Raw genomic sequence first — 11,095 nt, forward strand, 5'->3', positions numbered from 1 at the left:
CTGGATTTTTATTCCCAGCTATTCAGGGATAATTCATAGTTGTTGTCCATATCCTGTTACTAGGGTATAGTTGCTTGGATATGCAGTGGGATCCTGTTTCTACTCCTCCTTGAGTACGCAAATGCTATAGGCTATGCAAGTATTTTTGGTCATGAGCATCTGTAAATAGAACTAGCTCTGAAATTCTCCTTTTGTAGATATTCATGAAGAAAAACTTGGTTGTATGAGAGTTTTCAGAAACTATCAACAGAGCTGTTTAATAAGTGAAGTGCAATGTGTATTGTTACTTTTTTGTGAGTGAAGTGATTCATTATATTTCAGTAGGAGTGAACAGCTGACCAGTTTTTTTGACTGGAAGATTTTTCAGGCCATAGAGTTCCCCTCCTTTATGAGTACAGGTTTTCTCTTCGTTTTGAAATAAAGTGAAATTGGTGCAATTTCTTCTACCTTTTTGGCTTTAAGAAAAAACTCATTAGGAGATTCTCATGGGTTTTGTCTCTTCTACCCCAAAAAACGTGCTTTCCACAAGAAAATATCCTCTAGTCCAGAGTGAGAATTTGGAGCTTTGACTGCCTAAAGTCTAGTACTAAAATCTGTTCTTTTGTGTAAATAGGAAGTATCTTTTTCACCCACAGTTTGTTCAGAAGAAGCAAAACATGAAGTAACTTCAATAAGATATTTGTACATTTAGAAGACAAAATCTCTGAATTAGACTTTTTTGTGGCTTTGAATATATTTCAGTAGCCTATTAATTTCTCTGTCTTAAATCTCTCTAATGCTGGCTAAATGCTAAAGACTTGCTTTAATTGCAAAGGCAATAAAAGCTTCATGTTCGTACAGGCCTTTTTTCTTAGATGAGTCACTGCAGTTTCATTATTTTTATTTTTATAACCCAAAATAACATTTTTGAATTTATATATTGAAATGAAAACCCACTTCGACATAATATCTCTGAGGAGAATTTTCATTTCCTCAGATACTTTACCTGGCTTATGGCACATGCCTGTTTTTTAACAGCATTTTTTTATACTCTGTATATGTGTGTTACACTGCATGCAGCATAGCTCTTAAAAATAGTTCACTTCCTTTGGTATAAAGCTAACCGTTACCTGTGACCAACCAGAATGTACCATATGCGTAAGAAAATCCTGGATTTACTTAATATGAGAATGGGTTCATCTATCAATCATAACAAAATTTTCATTATTTTAAACTGTCTGTCATTTACATTAACTAGGTTGTACATAAGAACCATTCTTAACGATTTCGTGTTGTTTCAATTAAGTTGTTCTTAGATCAAATCAAATAATGGTAGGATTTGTTGATCTGTAAAACTGCCTTTCCCATATGGATTGGTATGAGATTATCCCACCAGGGGTTTAGTATCCGGGAAATTAAAAAAAAATATATCTGAATGACTAAATGTTTTCAAAAGGAGAAAACATCTACGATAATGAAACTGAGTCTATTTTAAAATGCAAGGCATCCTCTTGAAAGCCGGTACTAAGCACACTCAAAGAAAACATTGTGCACTAAACATTGTGCATTATGATTAGGAAACTAGGTCTCATTTAATCCATCAGTATTTTGGTATGTTTAATATTTAAAGAGTCTTTTTAAACCATTACTCAGAAAACCCTGGGATAAAAGTTATTTTAGAAATAACAAAGCATACAAGCATGGAAGATAATTTGACCTTTATCACTGTATTGTTGTTAGTAAAAGAAATTCAATGGCAGCAGTAGTCTGCATATATATGTAATCTGCATCTTTTCAAAACAGAAGAATACATCAGAGCATTTTCCATGATTTTGAGACTTTTACAAATCAAGAGCATAATAAAATATGAGACTGTAATAAATGCAGTTATGCATCCCAAATATATGCCAAATGTGTTATCTTATTCAATACAAGGAAATGCAGATGGCTGAAGGAAATTTGTTTTCACTGTAATCAATAGGACCAATTTTAAAGCATATTTACTGAGCCTGAAACAGTGAGTCATCACCTTCGTTTTATCTTAATATAGTAAACATTCCCTTATCAACTTGAGTGACCTGAATTTATGTTTTTCATATTCTGGACTTAGTTTATAAATGAAAAACAATTAGGGGAAAAATTATATGTTTTAAAAAAGGTAATAGGACTGTATTATGTACTTTGAAAGAACATCTTTCTGTCAAAGCTTGCCTGGGACATTGTTTCATATGGATCCTCTCTTAGTGTGTATTATTGCTACACCAGATGCCATGCATACTGAAAGGCATTCAGGAGCTACTGAGTTGTGTAAAGAAATGCAAATCGAAGTTCTTTTACACCTTCTGTGCTCTGCAGTGTATTTCACAACACCATGTATTTCACTAACTAACAACTTTACTAACAACTAACAACTTCATTAACAACTTCCAAATAGCTACTACACACCTTATACAGATATTAAACCATATATGTAGAAGTTATGATCTATAAGAATTCTAGTAGGAGGCTGATAATTCTTTCCTTTGAAAGAGGTCTTAACTATGCAGACTTTTGTCTTGGGTAGCTCTTATCATGTTAAGTCACGCGTGTGTGTGTATACCCAAATAGTCCCCATGTGTATACCAAATAACAGTACTGTCAAATTAATATGAAGAGTTTGGCAAATCCTTTATTTGTGCATTGGTATTATGGTATGGTCTTTAACTTAGAGGATCACATAATTTCCAACCCTTCAAATGTACGTTGCTTTAATCATTACGAGGATATTAGTGGTTTATGTTGATGGATGATGTGAAATGTAGGATGTTATCTCTACCTGTTTCAGAATGTGTATAGTGTAAAGCCAAGTCACTGCAGTTAAAGATCACCTTGGAAAACCTCTGCTCTGTCAAATGGAGACAAATGAATAATTTAACCTACTAATAGAGATCTGTTTAATGTAATACATATAATTAGTTAACCAAGTTTGTGTGAATTAGATGACTTGCTATTCGTGGTTATCTCTGGTTTTTGTACCTCTGCTTACAAGGTTTCTTCAAGAAAGGGGTAGGACATTAAACTTTGCCTTATTGAATCCAGACGCCTGTTTTGCAGAATTGCCAAGTATTGAGTTATGTGCTATCAGTTGCATCCTTCAAAGTACCATAGAATGCCAAACACTCAGAAAAAGTAACTGCTTTAAGGCAGACTCCTCAAATGAGTGTAAATCCTTTACATTTACAAGAACAATGAATTAGAGAACTAAAATGCTATGCATAGCGAGCTTTGGGTAGCAGGATAAGTAGTCCAAAGTGAATTCACACATCGTAGACAAGCTGCTACTGGCTTGTTTAAATGCCATGGGTACCTTTATCGTACATTGCTGTCACCCTGTGATAACAGGGTAGACATACTCTCTGTGCCTCAGGTCTCCACTGGAGATAAGGGAATATTGCTTTACATCCTGATGGTAAATTGATTAGTGTCTGTTAGTCATTGAAATGATTCAGGGAAAAGCATCACAGAAAAAAATGATGAAGAAATTAATAATGAGGTATTCAAAGCAGGTTTTTGAAGTGACATTAAAGACCTGTGGCATCACATTGAATAATGGAGACAGAATAAAATAAAATACTTTTTTGTTCATTAAGTGAGTGTCATCTATCTTATTTACCAAACAAGGTGGAGTCCTGGGGAATACCTAATATATGAATCAATGATTGCAGATGCAGTGCTGTCACATCTGCTCTTGAAATTGAGTAGAAAGTTATTTGAGTTATTGCCGTTCAGTTTTCCCTTCAGCTGAAAACCCATAATCCTTCATTGAACCACAGCAATGCTCCTAGTCCATGCCCAACCAAAAACCCAAAATAGGGTTGCTTAAAACACCTTTGGTGATGGTTAAATCTAAGAACTTCATTTTGTGAACAGTAACCATGTCTCAGGTGATGGTAACCACTCAGATAGCTCAGACCCAGTTGCAGAAACAAGTCTGTCCCTTACCTTGCAGTGTTGTCAGCCATATATGCTCCGAGCTCTGCTCCCCTCAGGAGTAAGAAAAGCTTGGTAGCACTGTCAGCATCAGGCAAAACAATGTCAAATTTTATGAATATGCATGTGGATTTTCCAGCCGTGATTAAGAACTGAGAGAGAGGCAAAGAGACATTTGTCTATCCTTGCTTATTTCAGCCTGCCATTAAAAATTATTACAATAAATTCAATTTATATGTTTGGAAATGTTGTAACATGAATCATGCCACTGCTGACAGTCTGAATTGCTCATGCTCTCAACTGTTCAGAAGAGCTCTTACAGCCAAGAGTTTCATACATGCTTCCTCAGTAGAGGATAATCAGAGTTAATGATGCCCAAGCATAGACTCTTTATGAAGCAAATAATTTTAGAGGTATTTTTTTCATTGACAGCCTAGGTTCCTTGAGCAAGCTTCACTTTAACAAGCTCCTTCTCTGAAGAAGTTCCTTATCTTCTGTTTCTTTTCTAGACCCTGAAAACTATTTTATCCACTTTGTAAGCTTAAGCCCATGATGTGTCTCTCAGACCTCTTCATGTTTATGGTGGTGTGTATTTGCTTTTCATTAACAGCAACATGAGCGGAAATAACGAAAATGAAGCCGGCATACAAGTTGTCTAGGATTTGACTTGTCCCTTCTCTCTGCCTCTATACACCTCCATTGCAGGCAGTCCACCATGCTTAGCACTGGGCTGCTGAGAGAAAATATAAATATTTCAGCGTGGAAAGGGGAGGGAAGAAGACAGAATTTTACACTGGAATCTGCAGTAAGGAGTCTTTGTAGTGTCCAAAGAAGACCTAAAGATAAGTGAGTGTTCCTTGGCCATCTGGGTCTCTTTGGGCTTTATTACATGAGAAGACATTACATGGCTCAGGCCTTGGTTTTTTTCCTTCTGCAGTTGCAGACTGCTGGGAAGAGCTGTACCTAGAGCTTTGAAGCAAGCCAGAGAGGGACATTGAGTACACAACATGGGGGCTAGATAAACGTATGCAAATTAGTTACACACTATGAGATACAAAAGGCTTAAATGAATGTGGATGTCTAACAGAAAGGAAGCCAATTATCTATATGCTATATAAAGAAAACAAATAGTAAATGGATTTAAGCATGCTCAGATTCTAAGTTGCCTTGCATATTTTTACAAATACTAACACAAATATTATGAATTCATGCAAGAGTTACTTAGTATTTCCTTTTTAAAATTAAAAAAAAAAGATGTCACACCCTTTTTATATTATGAAAGGCTTTTTTCTGCTTGACTCTTTTTAAATATTTATATATATATCACTGTATTTGGAACTGACTATTTGTAGAGTGAAAACTTGCATTTTGAATCACTATTTATTTTCAATTTTAATAATAAATAAGTGCAGGAACCACGGAAGGAAGATTTGGTTGCAGAAGGCGCATTTTGTTTTAAACATTTTTAAAATGAAAATGAGCTAAGAAGAAATCCTGTTTGCCCCTTTTTACTTTGAATTATCTTTTCTGTAGGGTATAGATGAGGAGCAATATAATTCATAGAAAGATTTTAATAGTCTGATCTGGTAAGTAAGGTAATTTCTAAGTGTGTGATGTTTGTCAGTAACTCAATAATCTACTGTTGTTTGGTAACTGTGCATTGGTTACAAAATACTAAAGAGCTTATGTATAAGTTTAATGCTGTTCTCTGGCATTGGAGCTCGGCTCTCTGTGTTTATATAACAATTATTAAAGACAGGTTTTTCTGACAAGTGCCGGTTTGATTGCAGCCTCTGTAAGATCTCTGCAAAATCTATAAGATCTGCAAACTATGAATGAAAAGTTTATACTGGAAGGTTGGAGAGTCACATGTTACCTGGTAAATTTTTAAACTCTGGTTCCATCAGTGGGAATGTGGGAGGGTATTAACAGCTCTCATGCCTCTCTAAGCTGCAGTGTGACTGCTAATAAACCCCAATCAGGGTTTTTCTGTCTGACTGCTAATTACTGGGATTCTATTTCTGGTGGTGCTTGTAATGCCTGCATGGAAGCAAGTGGATTCATGGCACCTGAAGCATGTATGAATTATTTTAAAATTTCATTGAGATTCTGTATGAAGCAAGAAAAAGGAGAAAATGCATTTCATTTTCACAGTAGGTCACTGGAGATGATGACCATTTGAAGCAGCACAACGCTGCCAAATGATTGCCAGGGAAGGCTTATTTCATTGACAGCAGGTGCTCCAGTGTAATACTCGGCACAGGTAGTATTTAACACACTGAGAGGTAGAGAGAGTTGCGTAGGAGTGAGTTGTATGATTTTGCTGGCATTCTGGAACGAAGTCGGTTGTGTCTGGTTGATCCTGTGTTTATCACTTAACAAAGAAATCTCATGTTTCTCAGTCGTGCTGCCACAGGTTTGACATAGTGATTTGTGTATTTTTGTCCCTTAGTAAAGGAGGGTGATTACAGTAAAAGGCTGACTTTCTGAAGCCATCTCCCGGTGTGTGTGAACACGTGTGCAAGCTCGGTGTGAGATGTCTTCAGAATCACCAAGTGAAGAGCAGTAGCGGTGCCTGGGCCAACTCATGCAGAAGCGAGTGTGGGGGTCTGCAGTTTCAGGAGTACTGAGAAAGCTGAGGTCTCTGCTGTGTGGCGACTTGCTGCTCAGAGTGTGTTTAGTTTATATGTAGGTATTTCCACATTGTAGAGAAGAGAGAGTATCTCTGTGCTATCAAAGGATGTGGTTACCTGGATTTTTTTAAAACGTCTGGCCACAGCTAGACTGAAATTGGCAGGTAGCATATAACCCATCAGAAAATGCATATGTGTGTAAGATTTAGCAGATTTCAGTTACTGGCTGGATCCACAGTTCTTTTAGTGTTTGATACTATAACAAAAATACCTTCTTTTGCCTGTAAAGTGGTTTGATGATTATTAAATCTCTTGTGTGAATCAGCTGCTGGTCTTTTTCTTCTGCAATATGGATATCTATAAACTAGGCCATACCAACCACTACTAGCTATTTCATTTGCTGACAGTCTTGCAGGAGAGAATGAGGTGAGGATGAACACAGAAAATGAATTTGTCTTTTATCCCTATGGGGAGGTTGCCCCTGCCAGGTGTGGGTTTAGCTGTGTGGCTGGTCAGTGGCAGAAGTTTGTGCTTTCTAGTGCTGACTGTACTGAGCTTGTTCTGGGAACAAAAGGGATTGGTTTCTGCTGATGTCAATCCAATTCCTTTTTAGAAGCACTAAATTAAAAAAAAAAAAAAAAAAAAAAAAAAATCTGTGTCAATCTTTACCTTAATCTTTACCTTTGTGATGATTATTTTTTTTTCCTTTTCCCTTTTTAATTTGATTATTCATTTTTTCCTTTGATTGAATTTGACTTGATCACCTCTATGTCTCATCAAAAAGTATTTCAGACCTGAGGACAGCTTGACTTCTCCAAGTTCTTCCTTTGAACTTTCAACTCTAAATTTTAATGAGCATCCGTCTGATTCTACTCAAGCTGCAGCAGGTTATTACATCTGCTGTCATACTGATTTAATTGTATGGCTACGTTACCATGCTGAGATTCCCGGAATCTCTGTAACCACTTTGATTTAGTGTGTGCTTCAAAATTATGAAAATTCTTTTTTTCTCAGAGTTAAGGAAAATGTTTTCTAATTCAGGCTGAAATTACAGAAGGAAAAAGGAACATGAGGAGGCAGTGAACATGCGTAGTCTTACTGATCCATTGGTGGTAAGAATTTCAGTTGCAGTGTTACGGAGATGTGCTTTTGGTCAAAGTATTTGTCATCATTGGCATCTTTGAGTTTAAATTTTATTAGGTATTTGTAGCCTCTTCCCCTTAATTGATTTTAACTGGTAGCATGTCTTTTGACAACTAACACTCCAGTGTTTATGCTGCTGGCAGTGTCATGGTTTACATAGCTGAAAATCATATGTCTTTGATAAAGAGGAATTGATCTTAAGGCTACTTTATTGACAAGAAATCTACAAACATCATTAAGATATATAGATACAAATCTCTGTAGTTGATTTTGGTTTCTAAAACTTATTACTGGAAAAGGTCCTGTTATCGCTGAATTCACTGTTTCTTTTCTATTAAAATAAAGTCTTACTTTGAATGTGACATTATTTTCCTAGTTCATCTTTGTGGTGTGTATTTTTTTGTTGATTTTTTTCCCTGTGAAATTATTATGGACTTCAAATCAAAACAATAATGGCATTAGGAAAAAATAATATATAAAAAAATTTGTTCATAAGCATAGCACTAATAAAGCAACAGTATATACGGAGATTTTTGATAGGCTGTTTAAGATTATTTTTCTATTGTTCTTTGGAAATAATGAAAGGAAGCAGCTATGTAGCACAAATTAAAATACCTTTTGATACAGAAAAAAATTTATGCCTTCCATTTGAGTTGTAGTTAAAGTTTGACATTCTGCCTAAGAAGAGTGGATCACAATTTACAAAATAAAAACATTATTATGAAAAATGTTGAAATTTCTGACAAAAAATTCTGGAAAACTTGGGATATCAATTTGAAACAGGATGAATGGTCGAACAGGAAGGAATGATGAAAAAAGATTATATTTTTAATGGGGAGATTTAATTCCTTCAATAAAATAATGAAATTGCTTTTCTAATTGAAGCATCTTCCTCACTTTTTGTGTAGCCAGAATGCTATGTTAATAATTCTCGGATATATTTTTAAAGCTAAGGAGTGGCTTTAATCACTTTGAATCTCACAGGACTAATTTTGTGTTATACAGTGATTTATACACCGCACTCTTTCAGAAATATCTGGTTTCTCTTGTTTAATATTTATATCTGAAGATCATAATTTGTTTTTTTCTCTTCATGAGGATGATACACAATTTGATTTGACATTTATCTTAATTCAAGGAGAGTGTTACTTCATCTCTGCTTGGCTTTGTAATAGCTGTCATTCAGTGGAAGGGATTGTCTGCATCTCTGTAGGAAAGAAAATAATTTGTTGACTTGTAATATATTGCAGTTTGAAATGGAAAGGTTTGTAATCTTTCTTTACATGACACTATGTTGCTGATGGTTTTACTTCAGATTCTGGATTACAAACTGCCAGATTATTATCTGATTTTCAAAAGTTGTCTTTATAAAACGTTGATGAGTTATGTTTTCTTCTTTCACTTTCTCATAATCTAAAATTCAAATTTTCTATTTCAGCTAAGTTTAGGTTTTAGTACGTAGACGTGTGCATATACCTTTTGTCAATGAAAAGTAATTTTTCTGTGTTTTTTTCCCACAGTATTCTGCTGGAGAAACTGGATGCTCATGGCTTAGATGGGTATACTCTCCGCTGGGTTAAAAACTGGCTGGAGGGCCGGGCCCAGAGAGTGGTAGTGAATGGAATGAAGTCCAGTTGGTGACCGGTCACGAGTGGTGTCCCACAGGGCTCTGTACTGGGGCCGGTTCTCTTCAACATCTTTATCAATGATCTGGACGAGGGGATTGAGTGCACCCTCAGCAAATTTGCAGACAACACCAAGTTGGGTGGGAGTGTTGATATGCTGGAGGGTAGAGAGGCTTTGCAGAGGGATCTAGACAGGCTGGCTGGATGGGCTGAGACCAACGGAATGAGGTTCAATAAGGCCAAGTGCCGGGTCCTGCACTTGGGTCACAACAACCCCAGGCAGTGCTACAGGCTTGGGGAAGAATGGCTGGAGAGCTGCCTGGCAGAAAAGGACCTGGGGGTGTTGGTCAACTGTTGGCTGAACATGAGCCAGCAGTGTGCCCAGGTGGCCAAAAAGGCCAACAGCATCCTGGCCTGTATCAAGAACAGTGTGGTGAGTAGGACCCGAGAGGTGATCGTCCCCCTGTACTCGGCACCGGTGAGACCCCACCTCGAGTACTGCGTCCAGCTTTGGGCCCCCTACCACAGGAAAGACATTGAAGTGCTGGAGCAGGTCCAGAGAAGGGCAACGAAGCTGGTGAGGGGTCTGGAGCACAAGTCTTATGAGGAGAGGCTGAGGGAGCTGGGGTTGTTCAGCCTAGAGAAAAGAAGGCTGAGGGGAGACCTTATCGCTCTCTACAACTACCTGAAAGGAGGCTGTAGAGAGGCGGGGGTCGGTCTCTTCTCCCAAGTTACAGATGATAGGACAAGGGGTAATGGCCTCAAGTTACGCCAGGGGAAGTTCAGGTTAGATATTAGGAAATATTTCTTTACTGAAAGGGTTATCAGGCATTGGAATGGGCTGCCCAGGGAGGTGGTTGAGGCACCATCCCTGGAGGTATTCAAGAGAGGAGTTGACATGGTGCTTGGGAATATGGATTAGTGTTGGGTGGTGTGGTGTGTTGTGTGTGTGTTTTTTTTTGTTTGTTTGTTTGTTTTGTGGTGTTTTTTTTTTTTTTCATTGGTTGGACTAGATGATCTTAAAAGGTCCCTTCCAACCTAGGTGATTCTGTGATTCTGTAATTTTCTGTGGTAATTTTCTGTCTGTGGGTTATGATGAATTTTAAGTGTCCCAAGTCCTTTGCTGGGAGGACACGACATAGATGGTTTCTTCCTCTTCAAACTTAGGTATACCTGGAGTTAGTTTCCTATGATCACCAGCACAGTCTTTGAGCACTTGCTCTTTTTCCATTGGTCTGCAGTTCCTTATTATATTTGAGTTTATGAGAAGTGGTATATTTTGCATGTGTTGAATTCTTTGTTTTAGCTAGAACTGGTTTTACCCAAGACGACTTCTTTGTTGATCAGAAGCTGACCACTAGTAAGTTGTTTGTAGCTATGAGACATCCCATGTCATCCTATGCTTGTGCTTTCAAGACCTCACCTCTCATCCAATGCCTGTTGTCCTGGATTCTTATTGTAAGGTCATACATATAGCTTGTCCCACACAGGCTAATTGCTTGCTATTATCTGTTAGTTAAAATATGTATAAAACAGTAGATGGTACGCTATACAGTTGTACAAAGCAAAGAAAAGCTAAAACAAATAAGGTAATATTCATTGGGTCTTTAGACAGTGCTGTAGCAGCTAAACAAGCTAAAGCAAAGCTCCAGGCAGCCCCAGCTGTTCTCAGAGTAGAACACAAAGCATTGTCTTTTTCTCAGGTCACACATTCTAGAGGGTTTTCGCAGTCCTTTTGCAAACTCT

The sequence above is a fragment of the Numenius arquata genome, chromosome 8, assembly GCF_964106895.1.
Source record: "Numenius arquata chromosome 8, bNumArq3.hap1.1, whole genome shotgun sequence".
Classification (NCBI taxonomy): domain Eukaryota; kingdom Metazoa; phylum Chordata; class Aves; order Charadriiformes; family Scolopacidae; genus Numenius; species Numenius arquata.